The sequence below is a fragment of the Dryobates pubescens genome, chromosome 12 (assembly GCF_014839835.1).
Source record: "Dryobates pubescens isolate bDryPub1 chromosome 12, bDryPub1.pri, whole genome shotgun sequence".
NCBI classification, from domain to species: domain Eukaryota; kingdom Metazoa; phylum Chordata; class Aves; order Piciformes; family Picidae; genus Dryobates; species Dryobates pubescens.
In genome coordinates this window covers 16762752-16786112 of record NC_071623.1, presented here as the reverse complement: position 1 = coordinate 16786112, position 23361 = coordinate 16762752, and the positions used below count along the sequence as shown (strand labels likewise).

The following is a 23361-nucleotide window of genomic DNA, read 5'->3' as shown; positions in this document are numbered from 1 at the left end:
TTGTAACTTTTCATTATGTAATTCTTTGTGTTTTCATGGAGAGTAAGTACATCAGTCCTGGAGGTGGGATATTCTCAGTCATTGAAAGTGTGCAGGTTGGAAGACTGTAGCAGTCCAGCAGTAAACTAGTGTTTCATAGAACAAAACTCTGAAATGCAGTTTTGTTCTGTAAGATTTCTCTGTCCTGTTAAAGCAGCTTGGAAATAAAGGCTGTCAAAGCTGAAGCTGGCCTGTACCTGTTGTTATGGGTCTCATATAACTGATTTGTGACCTGGCTGAGGGTCAGGAAGATGCTGATCAGGTCTGTGTAACTGCAAAAAGCCAGTTAGAGAGCAGTGCTTAGTTACCAAACTTCCCCTTACAAGCTAGAGTACCTGGGAGCTTTATCTTGTGTGGTGAGTAAAGAATTTGGCTTGTGCAGAGCTGGGTTTTTTAATTGTGGTGGTAGATTTTCCTATGAAATACTGCTAATACATCTGGGATAAGGACTTGTTCCATATCAATATTCTTCTGCAGGTGTCTATTAGCATAAAATTTGTCATAAAAGTGGGATAATCCATAGAATATGTCTACCTGATGGCTTTGACCTACCTCTCTTTGAATCCACACACTTCCATGATAGCTTGATTTTGCAACATAAGCAAGCTGGGAGCTCTTCACTTACCTGCTATGTGGTTTCTGTTCTCTGGGGTCCACTTTCCAGTATACTGTAGGAAACTTTTCCAAGGACACCAGGTTTTTGGAAATATGAGGTCAAATACAGGTTCCTGGGATGCTTCTGTCCGTTCCATTTCCATTTTTGGGTTGCTGTCAAAGAGCAAGGTGAAACCATTTCGTGATGATCCTGAGAATCATTAAGATATTTCAGCTGCAGCACGTGTGTGTGATCGTGCAGCCTGGTTGCTCAGGGCTGTTCAGCTGATCCAGGTAGAGGAAGAAACTGAACTGCTGCTTTTGGATGCACTTACCTGCAGCAGCCTCTCCTGGAGTTGCTTTTGCATATGGAAATGAGCATGGCCTGATAAGAAGAGAGAGCTGCACAGCTGTTGCTGGGACCACAGCCTCTGCTTGCTGAAGGTCATCTTGGCAGTGCTGGTGCTGATCCAGGGAGCTCTGCATGGGAACATGCAGATATGATCGTTCCCCTCAGCCTGGCTTTCTGTGCAGCCATTGCTGCCTGGGACGTGCTGTGTATCACTGCTCCCAATGTGTTGTTTCTCGGTACAGTGTCTATTTTTGATGTGAAGAGCTCCTTGGCAGTATGCTGAAGGGCATTAATGCAGCAGTAGCTCTAGGAGTGTCTTGGGGTCAATGATAAAGCCATTAGCCTTGAGCCTTCCCTTTCCCAACCAAGCTTCCTGGTGTGTCTGTAAAGAATTTGCCTTAATCTTTCTGAAAACTAGCAGAGGTCCATGATGTCAGGAGTTCACTTACCAGCATCTTCACTGAAGAGAAGAGGACTACAGCTGTAGAAAGACATTTTTTCCTATGGTTGCTCTGGGCAGTGGCTTGCTTGCTATTCCCTTATTTTCAGTGTTTCCCAAGCAGTGCTTTTCTAAGGCAGATGTCAGCCTGGAGGACTGTAGGGAAGGCTGGCTTCCTGCTGCAGTCCTGAGGGCTGCTTTTGGAGGGGAAAGAGGGAGAGATAAAAGGTGGAAGTGTGTTTTAACAGAAGAGGTGCAGTAACTTTTGCAACATACTGAAGAAGCAGGAAGACTGCTTCTGCAAGTTGGAGCAAATCCACTGGACTGCATAGTGGTCCTACCTGGTGCTTTGCAATCCTGTTTTAGTCTGAAGGCTATTTAAGGTTTTTATGAAATAACATTAAACACTTGAAGTTCATTTTACATTTTTTAATCTTATGAAGGGTTACTGAGTGAAGTTAATGATGCAGTCCCTAAGCCAGTAGGCTTAAAGTTGCTGCAAAAACTATCCTCAAACTGGTAAAGGTTCTGTGAAATACCAGAGCTCATCACCTTGCTACAATCCATGAGAGGAGTGCATTGATGTGGGTTTCCCTTGCTCTTTGCCATGTGATAGAGAATGTTTTCTGTCTTGCTGTTACTTGCATGTGCGGCAGCACAAACCTTGGGCTTTGCTGTTCCCAGCATTTTGGAGTTGGAAATCCCGTGGGTTTCTGAAGGGAATGTGCATGTTCTTACACGCCTTAGGATGTGCTTGGCTGAGGAGGATGATTTTGGCCAAGAACACTGCACCAAAATGTTTTCCACATGACGGGCTGCTCCTGCATCAAATTCAGCAGCTGTTTCCTCATTTTGCTGTCTTTTGCAGTGCTGTCCTCTGCCAATTCTCTATTCTTTCCCTAAGGAGAAGGCACACTGGTGAGCTGATTCATCAGCCCAGTGATTAGCTGTGCTCAAATGAGTCTTTTCCTCAGGCTTCAGAGTATTGTCCAAACATGAACAGGAATAGATGGTACCAATATCATTAGTGTACAACTATGGTCAGTATTTATCCTCTGTGTTTCTGGAGGTCCTGTTATCCCATTTGGAGTGGGAGCCATTTCTGTCTCCTTTTGCAGGCATTTGCCAGATCTGCTTAGTCTGTTCCCTGCATTGCTCTTTTTGATTCCTTTCACCCCTGCCCCCCAGTTTGGCTGTTTCTTCTTGTCTGCTACTTGAAGCCCCAGAAGAGAAGTTAACTACCTGATAAAGAGATTTGTTCCCCCTTCTACTCTGCAGCTGTTTCTTCCCTCTTTGGGGAGCAAATACTGAGGTCCACTGGAAGATTTACATCTAGGTGATGATAATACGAGTATATGTGAGGTTTGGTATCTCTCAGATTTCAGTGGCTGATAGATACTCTTGGTTGGGAGGATAGGTCAGCATGCACATCTAGTGCAGAAGCTGGGAAAGCACAGAAATGGAACAAAACATTACTGAAAAATTATTCCAATTTTGAGAATTATTGATGAAGATTTGGGGTTCCCCCCTCAGTTAAAATACTGCTCCTCACCTCTGTTTTGGACAGCCTTTGCCTTGTCATGTCTGAGTGAGCCTGGATATGAAGAAACATTCCTCCCATCCCTTTGTATGTCCTTTGTGTAGGGTCTAGGTACTTGCCCCAGCATCATGGAGAACAGGAAGGATATCTGTGCATGTATGTGTTGGAGTCCTTGTGCTGGAGGCTTGATGTTGGTTCATGGCAATGTGGACAGGGGGCACACAGGTTGATCAGCACAGAACTCAGTGTTGTTCTTAACAGGAGTGCTCTGATTGCTGTGGGACCCAAGAGAGCTATTCTGTAAAAAAAAAAACCCAACCAAAACCTGATCCCAAGGACTGAAGCTCTTGTCATCCACCCTGCTTAGTTGATAGCTTTCTCCTTGCCTTGTTTGGGACCAAGCTCGGCCTTCTGGACTTTATTAAAGCAGCATCAGTCTAGCTGTGTAGAGCAATGCCTCAAGTAGCAGTGGCTGCATTGCCTGTTGGAATGAGTGCCAAAATGCACTCTACCCTCGCCTCAGACTATGTGGCTTGTGAATTAGTACAAAGTCCACTGAAGGAAGAAATAGGCTTCAACAGCAATTTGTCCTGAGCCAATGGGATCCAGCTCCTGAGAAGCTGATAAATACTGGCTCTGTGTTTGATAACCTCTGGGTTTTTTGAATGTCACGTTTGGAGGAGAAAGGGGAAAAACATACCTGTGTGAAATGTTCAGGCTCAGGATATTGCTTAAACTGGAAATCAAAGGACTATATGGTGTGCTATTCTCTCCTTGTCAGTTGTTCAAGTTAAAAAAAAGTGCTAGTCTTTGTTTTTTTTCTAGCAGTTGTAGCAATGATAATGCAATAATAAAGGTCCATATATTAGGGAAGATTGAAAAGGCACCTGCCCATCAGGTACCTGAAGCAGAAGTTCATATAAGGCCAAACAAAAAAACCCAAGCAACATCATTTCGCTGCAGTATGGCACATAATACTCATAATGCTTTTTTTAGCAGAAGTTGTCTCTTCCCTGCAGTGCCAGTGCTGGGCTTTGGCTGGGATTTAGACCTGCTCTCTGTGGATTTTTTGCTATGGGGTTCAGAATGCGTTGACCAGGGAAGTTGTGGCTGGCAATCTCTGCATTCAGTGCAGTAGGAGCAGGCCAGGAGATCAGATTTCAGTTTTGCTTGCTTTGTCCACTTGCAGGTCCTTGAATTTGAGCTAGCCTGTGCCATAGACTGACTGTCCTCCCTCTGTGTGTGTGTGGCAGAGCTCTCTAAAGGAAAGCTGTCCCACTAACCTCTGCTCTTTAGACTGTTGCTCCAGGAAGTGTCAAACTGACCTCTTCCCTGTTCTGCAGGGTTGGTGCTAGCATGTCATCACCCTGTCAGTAGTGTAAGCCTCTCATGGGAACAAGCTTTATTTCTCTTCCTGTGTATTTTTCACCATCAACTGTTCCAGGAGCATCCTCAAAAGATCAGACTCTTACCTTCCTGGACATCATATTATTTGGGGAAGAAGGCACAAGTAAGAGCTTTGTTTGAAGTTTTGTAGATGCTTTTTCTTCTGTCCCTGGTGGGGAAGCTTGGTCCAGTAGGATGCCATCAATCTTGAGACATGAAATGACCAGCAGTGGGCACAGAGCTTTTGTGTGTGAAGAGGCACAATCAAGGCCTTCTGCCATCAAATGGTGCATCATCTCTGCCATCACCAAGTGAAATATTAGCAGCCCAGACCTTGCACAAAAGAGAGGCTGTCCTCTGTAAAGTCTCGTGACCCTCAGTTCCTACTGCTACTGGTAAGCTGATGTGGGGTGAGCAAGTCCAGTCTGTAGTTATGACTAAGATTTCCAAGGCTATCTTCCAAACCTTTCATCTTCATGTAATGGGAGTTATCAACAAGATAACCTGGGCCTTTGTCCCCTGTGGATTTCCAGACAGTGAGCAGTATTGATTATAGCCTGGTTCCTGGCCCAGGACTGCTGTTCAGCAAACAAGCCAGCCTTCTGTTAGTCCTGCTGGCTTTGGTCCATGAGGAGGGTACTTCCAGACCATGGCCTCATGTCTTGCCTTACTGAGGTGGAACATACTGGTTCTGCCTGCACAGAAGGTAAGATTCTAATATATACAGTGTCCTTTGAGTCACAGGTAGGTCTGTGGGTGCAGCATGTGGACAAACCTTTTCTAAGGCTGTAGTTTCAGCCTTCCACATCTGCTTCAGAAAGCTGGAGCAACCCAGTGTGGCACTCCTCTAGGACATATCACAGAGGAAAACCACTATGATCAGTGGCCATTAATAGAGTGAAGGCTTGAAGGGCAATGCCTCTGTTTTGCCAGGGTGGGGAAGGGAAGGCAAGCTTGGTAAAATCTGAATCACTTGCTGCCATCTCCAGGGAGGAGATTGGTGAGGGAAGACAGTGATGCAAGGAATGCACAAACCACAGTGATACAAGGAATATACAAACCACACAGTTGTCCCACATCTGAAGTGGAGATTAGGCCAGAACTACTTTCATTAACATCAGCTAGAAAGGCAGAGACTTCTAGAGATCTGAGAACATAAGCGCTATTAGCCATCACTTGTGGTAGTCAGGCGCTGGCTGGGGGCCAGATGGCCACCAAATCTGCTCTATCACTCCCCTTCGTAGATGGACAGGTGAGAGGGGAAAATATAACCAAAAGCCTGTGAGTCAAGATAGAAGCATATAATAGGATGAAAAGCAAAAGCAAAGCTGCATGTGGAAGCAAGAGCGAAGAAAGATGTTACTTTACTTCCCATCAGCTGCCACTTCCCAGGAAGCAGGGCTTCAATATGTGTAGTGGTTGCTCTGGAGCACAAATGCCACCAATGAATGTCCCCACACTTCTTCCTTTCACTTAAATTCTGTGTCTGAACTGACGTCTGATGGCATGGAATGCACCTTTGCTTGGGTCATCTGGCCTGGCTGTATCCCTTCCCAAGATATTGGCCCCCCAGCCTGCTGTTGTGAGGAAAAATGCTGGAAAAGCACAGCCTTGGTGCTTGGCTCAGCAGTAGCCAAAACACTGGTGTGTTACCAACGCCCAGCTACAGCGCTGCAAAACACAGCACAGTGAAAGATGGTCTAGGCAGAATTAACTCCAGCTCAGCCAAACCAAATACATCCCTATATAGAGCTTGTTGTTAGGCTATGTCTTCTTGTCCCAACTTAAATAGGTAGAAGCTATGTGGATTGGGGGCATGTGTGTCATCTGTCACTGAGGCTGACATCCTGCCCTTCACGTCTGCACTGCTGTGCCTGCTGAAATCTGTGATTATGAGGAAGGAACTCTGAATGGAGGTTGAGGACTTTGTAGGAGCTTCCACCTTGCCAAAATCTCTGCCTGTTTGGCCTTAAGCTGAACCAAACCCCTTAAGTGGGCTTGTTTTGAGTGCTTTTTTGAAGTCTTCCTCTTCTCTTTTCTCCTCATGCAGGATTCTAACTAGCTTCCCCATGTTTGTCAAGACAGGTTGCTACCATGAATTGGGAGCAGCAGAAGGAGATGAAAGGCAGCATAATCTGATAGACCCTTTTTTGCTCTTCCTCTAAGGTACAGGTGAAGGTGAGCTCTGAATTGGACATCCTACCATGCATGGTAATTCCCTCTTTGCTGTGGCCAGTGCTGTAGTGCAGGAATCGTCCTGTGACATGATCAAATTTGGAGCAGGGGGAAAGGGAAGAGGCAGAGAGGAAAAGAGCTTTCTCAAAAATGTTGATCCTTTGGGTTGTTTTCTGCTGGTCTGTGCTGAAGGGAGAGGTAGTTGGGAACATGTGGTGGCCTTTGAGGGCATCCCGTGGGTAACTGTTGTGAATCTGCTCTATGTCACAGAACAGCCCACCCGGATCAAGGGTTGACCTGGGCTTGCGTACTTTGGGCTTGAGCCATTACACCAGGGAAGGAGGAAGACGGAGTCAGGACTTTAGTGGGCTGTGTTAGCAGGATATGCTGTGTGCACATGTGCTTGGTCAGTAGGGCTGAGCAAGGTTCTTGCACAGGGCAGGGAGTGGAGAGGTGTTTTCTGGTTTTGCTGCCTGCCCTGCTATGAGCAACATCCGTCTTCTGCCCTTCTGGAATTGCTTGTAAAGGCATGACAGCCTTCCCGGTCAGCCCGCTGATGTCCTTTGGCTCTCTGCAGACCCCAGATCAGTGCACTATAATTCAGCTTGGAGGCTTGTGGTTGCACATTCTTTTTTCCTTAGCAACTGGTGTAGAACAACAATGCAAGTTACATGGGTGACAATCAGAGGTGTTAATTCAGGAGGTTGCTGGTGTTGGCAGTGAGGAAGAACAGGTGAAGGGAAGTGTTCATTCCATGATTGTTAGTGTTCCCTTACAGGAGTTATGTGCAGGGTCTGGGAATGGGAAGCATAGAAACTGTGCTTAGAGTATCTCTGGTGAATTGATCTGTGACCTTGCCACAAGCTGTGTTTAGAGTGACATTCTGTGTGGATCTCCTGATTTGGTTTCATCCAAAGGGAATCTGGCTTGTGCACATGAAAATCATTCTTTGGTCCAACCTGAAGAAGCAATAGGGCATTCCCTTGAAAAGCAGACCAGTGCTGTGGATTCATGTGCTATTGCAGATAAACTGTCTACAGCTTTCCTGGTGCCTTTGATGTTGGCTATAGGTAGAGCTCAGTGGTATTGCTTTTTCCAGCTTCTCTTAGTAGGGGCAGGTGCTGGAGGCCTTGTTGCAGTCCTAATTCTTCTGAAAGAAGCTATTTTTATAACTCAAGTGCTCTTGAATGCAGCATGGCTGTCCTGGGAGTGACCTCCCAAGTTGTTTGTTACGTGTCCTTGTGAGTCTTGTGTTTGCAGCCCCTGTTAAGGAACTGGCTCATATCTGCAGGATGCCTGCATGGGTCTGCTCAGAGAAGCACATCAGGCAGCTCTAGTGCTGAGAAAGGCATGTGAACAGCTGGGTTATACCTAGCTGCATATTGGCCTTTACATGCACAAGTTTTATGTAGTCAGTTTGACATCCAGGTATTAACAAATGCCCTGAACAGCTTCATTTGAGCATTAAGTGGTATAGCAGAAGGGTGGATTGCCCGAGACAAAGCCTAGTTCATTCACAATGAATATTTCTGGGCAAACCTTTCTTGACATTCTTATTCTGGAATTTAACCAGTTTTTGGAAGAGAGATTATCCAATTCACAAAATGTAGACAAATTGTATAACAAAAAGAATACATAGAATAAACCAGGTTGGAAGGGACCTTCAAGATCATCGCGTCCAACCCATCAACCAATCCAACACCACCCAAACAACTAACCCACAGCACCAAGCACTCCTGAAAATCTCCAGTGATGGCGACTCCACCACCTCCCCAGGCAGCCCATTCCAATGGGCAATCACTCTTTCTGTATAGAACTTTTTCCTAACATCCAGCCTGAACCTCCCCTGGCGCAGCCTGAGACTGTGTCCTCTTGTCCTGAATTGTCATACAAGCTCAGTGGCTCTGAACCTAGGAAGTAAGTTGGCTGTGCTTTGCCTTCTCCTACAGATGTTCTTCTCTTAAGCAAACCCTAACTTTATTTTGGTTGTGTATGTACTTTTTGTTTTCTTTTTAATAACCAGAAAAGATAATACAACATTTAAGTTCTCCCTTCCTAAGGTTTTGAATGCTTCTGTTTCTTTACCTTGAAGTGCTTCACAATGATAAAGAAACTGGCCTTTGGTAGCAGAGGAGTTTGCAACAGTGCATTTCCTCTTCTTTTGTTTTTTGGTGAATTTATGTGGCTGCAAGGAGAGGATTTATGAATCCAAACTAGATGTTTTCTTGTGTTTGATTTTCTACAGAAGACTAAAGTAAAATCGCAGCTGCATGAGAAACATTTTAATAAGTATGGAAAAAGATTTCAGAACTGGATAGGAGAGTTTGATGTGTTTGCTCAGTTAAAAGCCTTCAGAACAGCTTGTTTCAACACTGTGTAAAATTAACCTGAAGCCGTGCTGTCTTCCATAGTGCAATAGTGATGCAGTGCAAGGTCTTCAAAGGCAAATATACAAGGGTCAGGCTGAGATCGAGGTAACTGGGGCACATATATTTTTCAGCTGAAAAGCCTATTATTTTTTTTGAAAATCCATACTTTTTAGCACATTGCAGATTCAAGTGATTTGCACTATATGAAAGCAGTAATAACCTGCCACTGACTGAACTTATTAATCTGCTATCAGCGTGTGTGCTGAGTTATTTCTGATGTAGTTTCATACTCCGGAGCCTGTCAACTGTCTGTTATTTACCCTGGAATAGGAGAGCTATCAATTTGTAGGTCATGCTGATTGGAAAAATACTTGGAGGGGTATGGCTGAGTGATGAGGCATGTCTGTTTTGTAGGTAGGGAAGACCTGGAAAGAAGATAGAGTCCTTCAAGGCCACAGAAGAAAGAAGCTTCAGGTTTATATACAGAAGTAAGTATTATTTTTGCCCACCCTTACCCCAGCTTCTGCTGTTTTGGTGAGTACGGTAAGAGATCCAGCATAATGCAAAAATCTGCAGTAACTGTGGGTAGATAACAGGTATCTTTCCAGAGCAGGCTTTTCTTCCCAGTCTTGTTGATACAGAACTCCATCTTAAGCTCCTTTGTTTTCTTTTGTTCTCAATGAAAAGTTAATAGCAGTAGATGAAGCTCCCTTGCCACAGTTCTGTTTCGTGTCTATGTGATGTATCTGTTCCTACACAAATGATCCATACCTTTGATAATCTGTATCCTGTCCTTGAAAAGAAGTCTTCAGGTAATTTGCATAAGGTCAGAGGTACAAGATTACCAGGGTAGAGTAAATATGTTGGAGGTGATGAGGTAGGAGTCTTCAGGACAAGAAGGTGACAGCTAAAAGGAAAGAGAATAAGGAAGAGAGAAATAGTCCTTTGTAGTCTTTTATTGCCTGAATGTTTGTATGACCTGCTGCTGCTGACTTGAGGTTTTGTTGAAGTGTGGCGTGTTCAGGAGCTGGTGGTGATAGGTTTGTTTTGATTTTAACAGGTGCCTTGAGGGTTTGGGTTTTTTTTGATTAATCAATTAGAAATACTTGAGGCTGTTTTTAATCAGGACTGAAGTATTGCATCTAGGCAGAATGCAAAAAGATTATGCTGAGGAGTTTGCTTTCTGAGTTACATGGTTTGTTTGGATTTTGTTGCTTTGGGTGTTAAGTACCTCTGAAACCAAGGAAGCATTCTTCTATGTACACTCAGACTTGTATGGTTGAATGGTTGGTTGATGTACTTGTTGCAGTGCTCATGTAGCTTCAGAAAGCAGACTTTCCAGCAGATCATGCTGCCTCCTTTTTTTTTATTTTTTTTCAAGATAGACACAAAGAAATAAATATAGAACTACACAGGTGCTAAAAATAACCTCTTGCATTGACGTCTGCTTTTTTCTTCTAATTTCCTTTAAAAGAGATCTTTTGGCTATTTAGCAGGATGCTTCGTATCTGTTCAGAATCATTTTGGCTGCACTGATTTTGAGGGAGAGACGAGTCAGCTGAGCTTAGAAAATAGCTTATCATGGTTTGATTTTTTTTCAGAGTGCAGTGTAGGAATAAAGCAGATGCTGAGGAATAGCCTTGATGTGGGTAATGGAATGAGAAGTTGGTTTAATTACTGCAGCTGTAGAAGCTAGGCATTTACAATTTCAGACATTCGATGACTGCTCAGCTCTTGTGTTTTATGAGGGGGAGGGGGGAAAGATACTAAATAGCTCAGTCAAACCCTAAGATCCATAATGCATCTCACTGAAAAGATGATCCTTTGATAGGAAAGCTGCTTGCACTGAATGGCTTTAGTTACAGTCCAGGATGTAACTATCCTGGGATCCTTTGAAGTGTGAGATGAGGGAATGACAATCTTCCAAAAGATCTGTCATTTTAGAAACAGATTTCATAGTGGGTGAATGATTTACTTGAAATGGATTTCAAAGAAATTCTCAGCTTAAAGATGATCTACTGTGAATGTGGTTCCTTGCTCATACTTGGCCACCTGATTACGTTCTGAATACTCCTTTGAGGTGTGTGGTGTGAGAATGACCTGGTCAATCAGTTAACATGTTTCAAGTAAGTTTGTAATTAGGTTGTGACTTCAGTGCCCTGTCACGTAGAACTTAAAGAAAATTAATTCAGTGCCACACTCCTTTACTTACAAACCATGCACACATTTCAGAATGCAGAAACCCTGAGGTGAGCCCATGCAAGAGTGTGCTACCTGCACTCTGGTGCCGTCAGAAGGGGATGGTGCGATGAAGGGCTCAGGGCTTTTTGGCATCTCGCAGGTTGTGTGGTATCAGGCAGCCACTGCTTTCTGGCAGTTGGAGCAGGCCCTTCCTGCAGACCATTCCCACTGGGTGTTTCAGGGCCATGACTGTGTGCTCCTTCCCAGCCCTAGCTTCCTCTTCTCCACCAGTGAGCTGGGAGCATTGCTGTGGCTGCTCTGTTTCTCCCTTTGAACTTAATAACAGGTCAGATGTAAATTGCAGGTTGAACATAAAAATAGTTGGCACCTGCTTCAGTCACGCTGGGCTGGGGTGAGCTGGGGCCAGGCTGCCCCTCCATGCCAGCCTTAGGGCTGACCAGATCCAGAGTGGCCTGGTGACTTCAGTTTTTTTTCCCCACCTGTTACAGGCAGAGCAGCCCCAGCTACTGGGAAAAATGTGGCAGAACTCTTGGCAGGGTTGTTGTCTGGGCTCCTGCAAGATTAATAAAACACCAATGCAGTGTCAGCCTTTGATCACAAGTATTTTGTGTCTCCTCAGCCATGTGCTCTTCTATTTGATTTGTGTTTTTTTTCTTCTGCCTTTAACCTCTAACATAGTCATTCCCTCTCTTACTGTGTTTGACCAAATCCAAGCTAGGACAATATAAAGATAATGCACTCTCCCAGGAATTACATTGTAATTTTAGATTACAACTAGGTCAAGCTTCATCAGGCCTCTGGAAATCTATTATTTATGTGGGATTCAGTTTATTTAAAAATGCAATTAAGATGATATTAAGAAACTTTCCTTGTGTAAACAAGGGGAAAACCCACTAGTTCAAAGGTCCAGTGCACAGGTTCTTGTGGAGAAGATAAGCTAGGCTGTCTCTGCCTTAGCTGTTAGCTCTGTTAATGATTGCTTTTATTTAATTACAATTATTATAGTTGCTGTTAACCACTATTCCTTGGAAAGGAGGATGAATATCTATAGCATGAATATGCATACCTATGGAGAGCTGACAAATCCAAAATCATCACCCCCTTCACTGCAAAATGGCTTCACCTGTAATAAAGAATGACTTCTTTTTAACCTTTTTTTTTCCCTGAGACTATAGGTTTATTTAACTGTTCTTTCCTTGTTTGTTCTACTGAATGAGATGTGATAGCAAATGTGGTTAGTTGCACTGTTGCCTGTTCAGATCCTACCTGCAGCAGTTCAGAATTCTAAAGCTTTCTTTAAAAAACCTTTTACTTAATGGAGAATGCTAAGGGTTTTGAGCAGGGGGTAAACTTTTAATTAGTCCAAGTGCTTTATAATAGACTTTATTTCAAAAATTCTATTCATGTTCTTTGAAGGTTATAATTAGATTAGTGTTGTAGATCCTTTTAATTTCACTTGCACTTCAATCATGAATAGTGAATAAACAAAAATTACATGTAATTTAGTTTAGAATAGAATTAACCAGGTTGGAAAAGACCTTTGAGAACATTGAGTCCAGCCTATCATCCAACACCATCTAAGCAACTAAACCATGGCACCAAGCACCCCATCCAGTCTCTTCCTAAACACTTCCAGTGATGGTGATTCCACCACCTCCCTGGGCAGCCCATTCCAATGGGCAATCACTCTCTCTAGGAAGAACTTCTTCCTAACCTCCAGCCTAAACCTCCCCTGGTGCAGCTTGAGACTGTGTCCTCTTGTTCTGGTACTGGCTGCCTGGGAGAAGAGACCAGCCCCCACCTGGCTACAACCTCCCTTCAGGTAGTTGTAGAGAGCAATAAGGTCTCCTCTGAGCCTTCTCTTCTCCAGGCTAAACAACCCCAGCTCCCTCAGCCTCTCCCCATAGGACTTGTGCTTCAAACCCCTCCCCAGCTTTGTTGCCCTTCTCTGGACACGTTCCAGCAAGTCAACATCTTTCCTGAACTGAGGGGCCCAGAACTGGACACAGCACTCAAGGTGTGGCCTAACCAGTGCTGTGTACAGGGGCAGAATGACGTTCCTGTTCCTGCTGGCCACATTGTTCCTGATACAGGCCAGGATGCCATTGGCCTTCTTGGCCACCTGGGCACACTGCTGGCTCATGTTCAGCCTACTATTGACCAGCACCCTTAGGTCCCTTTCTGCCTGGCCCCTCTCCAGGCACTCTGCCCCCAGCCTGTAGCACTGCCTGGGGTTGTTGTGGCCAATGTGTAGAACCTGGTGCTTGGATGTGTTAAATCTCATGCCCTTGGACTCTGCCCATCTGTATTTTTGCCAAAGGCTTGCTGCAATTCTCAAATCCCATGAGGTAATTCCTATTAACTTTGTGAATTCCTAAGAAAATTACTAAATTGGCATACCTGGCTTGTGGAAGATCAGAGCATAGAAGTTAATGATCAGTTGCTTGTCATTTCGTGAGAAATTATGAAGAATTATCTTTTGGGATTTTAATTGTTTTTTCCCTCTTGACTCAGGCCAATAAAAACTTAGTTTGGGGCAGGGCACAAAATGAAGGTGTCAGAGGAGCACCACAGTGAAAAGAAAGTCCCATTATAAAGGTCAGCCAGAGAAAATCAGTGGAGGGGAGGGTGTTTGCAACTGTTTTTTGTTTTGGGTATTTTTTAGGGCTTGAAAATGAAAGGTGGAGAGAAATTAGGAAATTAGCTTTATCCCTTACTCTGCAGATCACTCCTGTGTAATTTTTTTTCCCCATGCTCTCTCCACTGCAGGTTTTTCTCTACAATATTTAGGTGCTGAATACAGCCCCTCACTATCCTTGTTTCTGTGAAGGCAGTCCTTTATGTAGCTCTGTGTTAGGCAGAGTGGTGGTCTGTTGTTGCCATAAATATTTTCTTTAATGGGTGTGTTCTTAGCAAAAGAATATTCCAGTGTTTAAAAGAGTAAAAAAACAAAAAAATCACTAGAATTACTCTGGACATGACAGACACATATTGTAGTAGGAAAAAGCTAAATTTATAATTAATAATCACTTAGTAAAATAATCTGGGTCCTTTTTCAGAGCCTGCTTCTTCCCAGAAGCCAGTTTAGGCAGTTCTTTTGTAAAGCATGGGTGAACTGGCATCAGCATTCAAAATTTATTCAGAATTTTAATTCCATTAATAAACCCCAAACAAAAAATACAGAAAGCTTGCCTGAACCTTCTCAAATTCCATTCTTAATCTTTTATGCTGTTTTTTTATACAGGCCTTTAACTGGGGCTAAGTCAGGGCAAAAGCTCAGAGGTAACAAGTCTCTAAGAAACAGCAGATAAATTGCTGTTAGATTTCTTGGGAGTAAACCTCTCTGGATTGTAACTGGGGTTAACATTTCCCAGGACAGGGTTCAAACGTGTTCTGCCCTAGTTGTTTAGGAGAGCTGTGGCTTTCCCAGTTTATGCCATTTCATATGGCCATGGTTTCCTTTCCTGTATTTTGAAGCTAGGCGTTTTCAAACTGCACATTATATGCTCTGCAGACACCTGAGTTAACTTGGTGAGGACTCATCCTGTTTCTGGCCTCAACTATCAGAAAAATTATATCCTTTTTAATTAAGAATCATTCAGCCTCTTAAACTTGGGTTGGGATTGTCTAGCACATCTTACTGCACTGATCTTGGACATTGCTTGTTCCTCCAGATGTTACCAGCTACTGGCACTGGAGAAAGTCACGTACACATTCTTCATCCCCAGAAGTTCACAGCTGGAAAGTTCTGGTTTAGTTTGCCTTTGGGGAAAAAAGAAAAGAAATAGAGAATCATGACAAGAACCCACCTCCACTGGGAGTTTAAACTAACACACTGAGCTGTCAGTTGAAGCAGCTAACAAAGGTGTGTTCCCACTGTGATGCAGTGATCCCTAGCAGAAGGGAGGATGGACAAGAGGGGGCAGTAATGTTCTAGGCTATGGCAGCTGAACCTGCTGGAGTATTTGTCAGAGCCCTGGCTCACTGGAAGGTTGCAGACAGGGTTAGATACAAGTGGTCTTCTGCTGATGCACAAACTCTCTCTCAATAAGAAAACTGAACTCTGCAGAGTTATGAGGCCACAAATACATTTGGCTATTGCATTCTTTGTTCTCTGTTCCTCATCAGAACAGAGAAGCTTCATCAGAAACTCAAAATTGAAGAGTGTGGTTGCAAAGTGTAATGGTAAAATTAAATTCATTTTTTCTAAAGTTTAATTTCTGTCTTGAAAAGGGAGTGTCTGTTGTTGGTCCATCTAGGTCAGTAGCCTGGTTTATAATGAATGTCTCTCAAAAGGATTTACAGTCAATGTAATGAACAGTATTTGCTCTGTCATAGCTTCCTAATTTCCATTTAATAATTCCAGTTCCTCTCTTGTCAGGCTGTTTACACCACCTCTAACAGCCATGGCAAAAAGGTTCACAGTTCAGTTATGCATTATGAGGTGGCGGGGAAACACTTCTGCTTGTTGTAAATTCTTCAATTTATTGACTTTTTCCTACTATGAGTGAATACTTCTTCTGAATGCACTTTCAAGAGTCAATAATTTTCAGTTATCATTAGGGAAGCATTTAGTTTTTAGAGGCTTTCTAAGAGATGATTGTCAAAGTAGTAGGATGGTGGCAGGAAATAATTTCCTGATGGTATTCTCTTAATACCTGCATGATTCCATAAGATATTGAGAGAGATTTGCCATGGAACCAGTTTTACTATCTAGGGAGAATGATGATTTTTGTTTAAAAACACATTATCAAGCCTTGCTTGTTCACTGTTGTGTTTTTCTGCCATGCCTCCATCGATATCAGGACGCTATCACGACTAAGGTGGTCTTTAGGGAATGGACTGAGCTATGGGTCAAGCAAATAACCAGAAGATTCAAAGATAGTGATACTTCCTATGGTGAGGAAGAAAACTGACCAGAAAACTATTTCAGTAGTTTTCATTATTTTGTCTTTTTAACAAAGAGAAACAAGAGGAGAAAAAAAGAGTTAAATATTCCCCTTGTGAGATCATAGAATCAATAAGGTTGGAAGAGACCTCAAAGATCCTCAAGTCCAACCTGTCACCCAAGACCTCATGACTACTAAACCATGGCACCAAGTGCCACTTCCTGTCCCCTCTTGAACACCTCCAGATGATGCTGGCAACAGAGTTACACATGTCTGCTTTTGACTTTTCTATGTCCTAAATATTGGAGCACTGAGAATATTTTCAAAGCTGTGGTGTCAAAGTAGCTAATGGAAATGTGGGTTTGGGTGGGTATTCAATGCAAAGCACTATGCAAGAGAGAAACTGCAGAAGTGTTTTAAGTGCATGCACATGCATTTATATTTAATTGGGGGACATTTTGGAAATGGAAAATGTGTATACTTCAATGTGGCTCTTTTATACTCAGTGTACTTCCTAAATCTGTTCAATCTTGGAAGACATCAGAAAAGCAGTTTGATACAACTTGCTATTTCCAGTTCATTGTTAAACATATATTTAACTAAATAATACAGGGGCTGGAAAAAAATAATGAGAGGATGAGGATTCTAAATGGGAAGAGTTTCTCTCTCTTTAGGGCTTAAGTATTTTTTTTCAGGTACAACAGACCTAAACTAGCTTTTAAATCCTGTTCTGTTGCATAACATTGCTGTGCTTCAGTCTTGAACTAAAAATTGTTCTGCTACCAGTTCTAGTGTTTCTTGGAGCTTTGACCTCAATTTTATCAGTTTTAGTAGAATGTCTACGTGAGAGACACTATACACAGGCCTGGTCTCTTTCTCTTCACATCTTTATTTTTCTTTGTCAGTCTTTGCTGAAATTCTACATGCTCTTGGTGAGTTCTGTAGCTTTTTATGCAGCAAGGCAAGCCAGGTCCTAAGAGTACTGGCACTGAAGTTTTGAATGAATCTACCTCTTCAGCATTTATAGAGCTAGTTCTCTGTTGGTTTGAATATAGTTGCTTTCTAATTAAATTTTGAATAATTGCATATGGTGTTTTTGTTGGACAATTTTGAAGACAGAGTTGCAAAAAGCGATGTTTTGGGATTTTTTTGATGCTTGCTTGGACATCTGTTTTCCTTCTCTCTACTGGCAGTGGTGGAAGACAATACCCTTTGTTCCAAAAAACCAGCAAGTGTGTTTTGACATAACACTGGCCGTGGGCAATGTGCCAGTCCAGATGGGCTGGCAGCTAGTGATGCTATGAACTATATGCAAGCATAAAGCTGAGCAATAGCTAGCTGAATGGCTAACTAGCATTTCCTGGTATGGTCTGGTTTCAACAACATATCCACACAAACTTGTCAGAAGCAGGTTGGGTTGGAGCACTTTTTAAGTGGCCTGGTATCCAGGGTGGATGTTGATGATATGAAGCTAGACACCTGGTCATTATTTCTGTTGCTATAACACCATTACAGAAGTCTTTAGGTGTCTGAACAATTCATAGAATCATAGAATCAAACAGGTTGGAAAAGACCTCAGAGATCATCAAGTCCAACCTATTACCTAATACCTAACACCTCATGACAGCTAAACTATGGCTTCAAGTGCCATAACCAATCCTTTTTTGAACACCCCCAGGGATGGTGACTCCACCACCTCCCTGGGCAGCACATTCCAATGGCCAATTACTCTTTCTGTGAAGAACTTTCTCTTCACCTCCAGCCTAAACTTCCCCTGGTGCTGCTTGAGACTGTGTCCTCTATTTCTGGTGCTGGGTGCCTGGGAGAAGGTAGTGGCTACATCCTGTGGCAGGTACCTGCTGGGCATCCTAATAGACATATATTTTCCTGTAAGATATTGCATCTGGTTAAAATAAATTGCAAATTGAGTGATCTGTGTGAGAAGAGCATTTCTTTACTCTTGGGGCTTTAAACTTTGCTAAAGGTAGCAATGGGTCAAACAAATGGTTTATGTTAGCTTTTGTGCTACATCTGACTTGTTAAGCAGATGCTTCAGGAGTAACTTTTTTTTTTCTTCATTTATTCTTAGGAAAATCAGGTTTGCAGTCTGATAAATCAAAGGTTTGGGGGGGGTGGGGGTGTCTGTTCTTAAGGTTCAGTTTGTAGATTATTGCCTGAAACTTCCATGGTGTAAGGCTTGTGAAATTAGATAACACGCTTTTAAACAAGCCACCTCTGGGTAAAGTATATCTCTAATTACTGAGACTAAATTATGTACAAAGTGAGCTTGTCTCTGAAGTGAATCTCCAGTTCAGTAGTCTAAAATTAAATAATGATTGACTTAATTGCTTCAGGATCATAAAAATCACTCTTAATAAAATATAGGGATTAAGTGTGTGAGTGGATAATTGCTTCTGCTTCATTCTCTGTAACTTCTATCAAGACAGGGTTTGTGGGTAAAAGAAATACCTTTCGTTATGCTGATTAGCAAAGCTAGGAAAAATAGGGTAGTTCTTGGGTATGCAAGCCCTTTCTCTGTTCTGAATAGAAGCTGCAATTTCACCATGAAATATAAGTTAAGAACACTTGCTTGTAATTTCATAGCTATGTGCCAGTTAGGCCCTCTGAAAGCAATAGTAGTTAGCATCTGTGGAGCAGACTGTGTAGTATTAGTGTTGGGAAGAAGGATGTTTTATTGTTTCCCCTCCCCCCAAGACAAGAAAGATGGGTAATTTTAGTGAGAATGGTTTCAGTTGAAGAATTTGTGACCTAGGTTAGCAGCTGCATGTTGTTTGCATTGTGTTTTGCTTCTTAAATTTACTTTCTTCCATTGAAGAATGTGTTTTTTGCTTATAGGCAAATGAGAAAGCAAATCCCTTGAAACATAAGCAGTGGTACTACCCTGGAGGGAGGAGATGGGGATTCTCCTGTTGCTCTGAGTGTTGCCAGGTGCCAGAAGTGGTCCCCAGTGGTGGTGGTAAGAAAGAAATCTTCCTCCACGTTCCTGTAGTTGCATTTTGTCCATAGCAATAAGATGTTTTTAGGAAAAAAATAGAGGTGAAAATCCTGTTATTTTCTTAGATCTGTATGAACTACTGGGAGAGATGGCAAAAGTCTGTCACTTCTGAGAATGTTAATTTAGGGGTGAAACCAGTGCTTCAGCTTGTTGCTTGCAGTAGTGTCTGCTCCTCCTGTTTCGTGTATGCTGTATCTGTTGGCAATCGTTGCAGGAAAACCTGAACAACAAATAAATCTTCCAGAGGACTCCAGAAGAGCTTAACTATCGCTTCCACCCTTTAAATGTAGGAGGGGAACTGTGGCCTTATAGCTCTTTGAGGACTTCCTTTACAGAATGCTTAGAAATCCCTAGAGTGCTGACTCTGGGATCACCTTAGGCTGCTTCTATTCCAAACATGCTTAAATTTTGTTCAGGGACCAGATATGGGTAGTCTATGCTACAAGAAGTGACAGCAAAAGCGGGAAGCTGCTGAGACCCCACTGACACAGCAGTAGCACAGGGTTTTTTCCATGACAGGATCTGAAAACATCAGAGGGATGTTAATGTCAAATGTTGACATTTTAATGATGATCTCTGATACCCTGTCCCTTTGTGGGCTATTAGGAGCTCTTTTTATTTTTTTTTAATAGGAGAGCAATCTAATGTTGGTGATTTTGTGAAGTTCCAGAATGTTGCTTTAGTTTTCTATAACCTTTCAAGGTCTATTACAGGACAAATAATCTCCCAAGAACTTTATTTAGGACATTTATCAAAGCCATGATTCACAGGGCAGTGCCTACTGGACCAGCCACAGATTTGTGTTCAGGGTATGTTCTCTGTCCCCATGCAAAGTTGCATTCCTTTTGAAGAGCTACATTTTCCTGCTGTAGAGGAAGTTAAAGCATTCATCCAAGATACTAGGTGGGCAAATAACTGCTTTCTGTGAGGCTCAAAAATTCTTGGATCAAAGTTTTACCCCTCCAGATTAAGTTGCTGCAGCTGAGTCTGGTTAATGCTGTTTGTCTGCAGCTTTGATGGAAGGAGGGAGACCCAGGAGGTTGAATCATTAAAGTAGCCTTGTTGCAGTGTCCGTGTGACCAGCTGCTTTCAAAACTGATGCTGCAAAATGATCTTCCCCAAGCTCATTGCTGTTGGTGTAAGAGCAATGCCCCTGAAAAACACAAAAGCCAGTTTTTATGCATTTGCTGGTTTGTAGCACGTTTTTCAGCTTAGATTGCTGCAATTTTTGCTTTCCTTGTGATGATCTGAAAAGACCATCAGGATGAGTGTTGCTGAAAAGCTAAAATAAGATTCAGGGGTGGGATTTTATGAATTGGGCACAACTCTTGAATTTTCAAACCCTGCTTCTGTTTGGAGAAGAGGAACTTAGGTTTCTTGTACCCGGCCCTGCAGGCTGTCCGGCCTGGTTTAGCCTGTGCCCCTCATCTAGTGTGTGCCTGGGTGTCTTACCTCAAGCTGCTAGAACCTGCAGGGAGGAATAATCCAGAAACAATGTTTTGAATTAAGTGGATGGCCATACTGAAGTGGCATAGTTTGAATAACCCCATTAATAATTCCTCTAGCTTTCTTGATTGTTCAGATAAATCCTGAGCAGGTCGAAGGTTATTAATATGAATTAGAGAAATTTTATGGAGAGCTTTGCAGCCTCCCAGTGGGTGCTGCTTCTGTGGAACAAATCTCCATTTCATGAAGCAAAGCACAACTGGTACCAAGAGGCACAAATTCAAGGTGAGAGACTGAATTACAGGGAGGTCAAATTATGGCAGCATTTGCCATATCAGCCATCCCTTCCTGTTGGTGTTTATGGACAAGCAGAGAGGCCCTATTGGTATCATCTGCTGCTATTCTCCTTATTGTTTCTTCATGAGAGAATTTCTTTGCTTCAGACTTGCCAGTGTTAAAATTTGTAACATCTGTTGAAGATTCAGTTTCCTTATAAACTTAGTTGGTGGCCACAAAGAGGAAAGAAACAATTCTTTGCAAAGCACTTGTGGGTTATAAAGACCCAGCAGGCTAGACTGAGATATATCTCATAAAATTAGTCATGGCAGTTAAAATGTCAAGAGTTTCCTATAGTTCAAGCAAGGAAAAAAAATGTGAAGTACATTGGAAAACCACTTACCTTGTCTGCTTTCATATTCAATTTACCAGTGTAGAGGCTGTGGTGATGGGCTATTTAAAAGCCCACAAGACAGAGACCTCTTCACTGACAAACTGATGTTCTGAAAAGCTGCTACCAGAGATATGATGTGCACTGTTAGACTGGTGCAGTGTGGTTTGTTTTTTTTAGCTAAAAGCCAATTTTGCCCAACATGCAGGAGTAATGTTCTCTCCTATTTGTTTCTAATAGCACACTGGGTTGGGACACTGAAAATAGGAAGGGACTAGTTTTCCTTGGTGATCTAGAAACATTTGAGAAGGTCTAAGTGTATTGGGTAAGTTAGAGCATGGAGCACTCTTCTGCAAGGTGAAAGGGGTTGCTCTGTAGCGTTTCAGGATGGGGCATTAGTGTTTCAGTGTCCTTCAGTGCTGTATGCCTCCTGTAACTACTGAGCCTGCAGAAGAGGCAGGCATCAGAAACCAGCTCTTATTATTCTGACTTATTTGTAAGAAGACAGCATGTTAGCTGTAAAGCACTTTGGCTTTTGTGAGGCACTCAGTCGTTTTGACCTTTGAAACCACTCAGACTGCATTCCACCAAGGTTTGCTCCCCAGAAAGCTTAGGGAAAGAGAAGCGTTGCTGGATGATGCTAGTTACACTTGTGCCTGGGAGGCAGTGCTGCTCAGTCCTGCTAGGGTGGTCATTTTTCTAGGCCAGCACTGGGACCACTTCTAGATGGGAGGCTCAGCTGGCGGAAATCAAGGACCAAGGACTCATAAACTGTATCTCCTAGAGGTATTTATTTTGAGAAGAGAAAATAATCCAAACTAAAAGTTCTTTGTAAGAAGCTGTAATGTCATTTACTCTTTCATAATTGTTTTGAAAGCATTGTTGTTGCCATGGGAGACACTTTTTTTCCAGGACCTTTGACAGTGTTTTCCAAAGGAGCAGAAAGTACAGATGGGAATATGGAAGTTGTCGCAGTGTGTGCTTCACTACCATACTGTTATGCCTTACCAGCAAGGGCAGTTTTGTATTAAGGATTTGTTTGCCCAGTCTCTATGCCTATTTTTCCCTCTTAAAGAGAGCTTCCCTCTCCCACTCTGTTATAGTTTAAAGGGACAAGTAATAGCTTTTGACTGAGGAGCTGGAGATCGTGCAGCTGAATACATCTGTGATTGAAAATGGCTGGCAAATGAGGCACTCCTGAAAACAGAACAAGCCTTGCTCCTGCGGTGATGTAAGGAGAAAACCAGAAAGAGATGCTCAGTGCAGCATGAGCTGGTGATGCAGTGCTGGCCTGCTGTGGCAACTGGCTGGTGCCATACCAAGCCAGAGAAGGGATGCATGTCAGAGCTCACTGGGTGAACAGCAGCCAGCAATCAGCATAGGCTGTTCACCTGGCCTCAGTGGCTTGTTTTGCAGGTCCCTTCTGGATGGCTGTTGAGGCAGATAGTCCTTGCCTTGGTTTTGTGAGCTTTGTTCAGTCAGAAATCATCTGGGTACTTTGGATCTTTTATTGCAAGATGGGAGCAAAAGGCTTAAGCATCTCCTCACAGGGTCTTTTTTCCTATACAGAAAGTATAGCAATGCCACTTGTTAGCTGTCTTGTGTACCCCAGAAGGAAAACAACCTCACTGTCTATGACTGTGGGCCAATGTAGTGCTGGGATATTTGGTAACATAAACCTACAGCCCAGTTGCAGGTATTGCTGTGTTAAGGCTGTGCTTAAAACTAGCAGTTTCTCAAGTTGATTAAGTTATCTGTTCCCTAATATCTACCAGAATTATTTATTTGCTAAAAAGTTCAGAACAGACAAAAAAAACCCCAGACAAACCACAGAAATCCTCATGCTTTAGCATAAGATTGTCAGTACAGATCGAGGATGAGTAATAACTCTACAAGCAAACCTCAGGACATGCTGACCTTAAGCATGAGTTAAGAGCGAGCCTTCAGCAGTGCCTGAGACTAGGGACTTGTGAATTCACAGCTCAGTGAAATGAGACATGGGATAAGCTCCTAGATGCCTGCAAGTAATGGTATTAGTTACAGAAAAAAAAAAATTACTTCTTACTAATGCAGTGGGGTTTAAATTATTACAGGTATTTCCAAAATCTGACTTAAAAGGAATTTAAATAGCATGAATAAAAAAATAGTTCATGTTTAATGGGCTTGAAAGTGAGCAGCAAGAACTGCAGACTCAAGTATTTATACACTGCTGAATAAATAGCATGAAGGTTCTTGTTGTATATCTTG

General features: G+C 42.7%; 1 protein-coding gene across 2 annotated transcripts in view; it reads left to right on the top strand.

Annotated features, from left to right (window-relative positions):
- Nucleotides 1-23361, top strand: part of AGPAT3 (1-acylglycerol-3-phosphate O-acyltransferase 3) — a 95770-nt gene that overhangs the window by 25198 nt on the left and 47211 nt on the right. The window contains exons 2-3 of one of the 2 annotated variants that reach the window (XM_054165863.1): nucleotides 9309-9382; nucleotides 18842-18962. The exons of the other annotated variant lie outside the window; for it this stretch is intronic. The gene's annotated coding sequence lies outside the window, so the exon portion shown is untranslated. The remainder of the gene's footprint in view (nucleotides 1-9308; nucleotides 9383-18841; nucleotides 18963-23361) is intronic. 2 annotated transcript variants of the gene reach the window in all.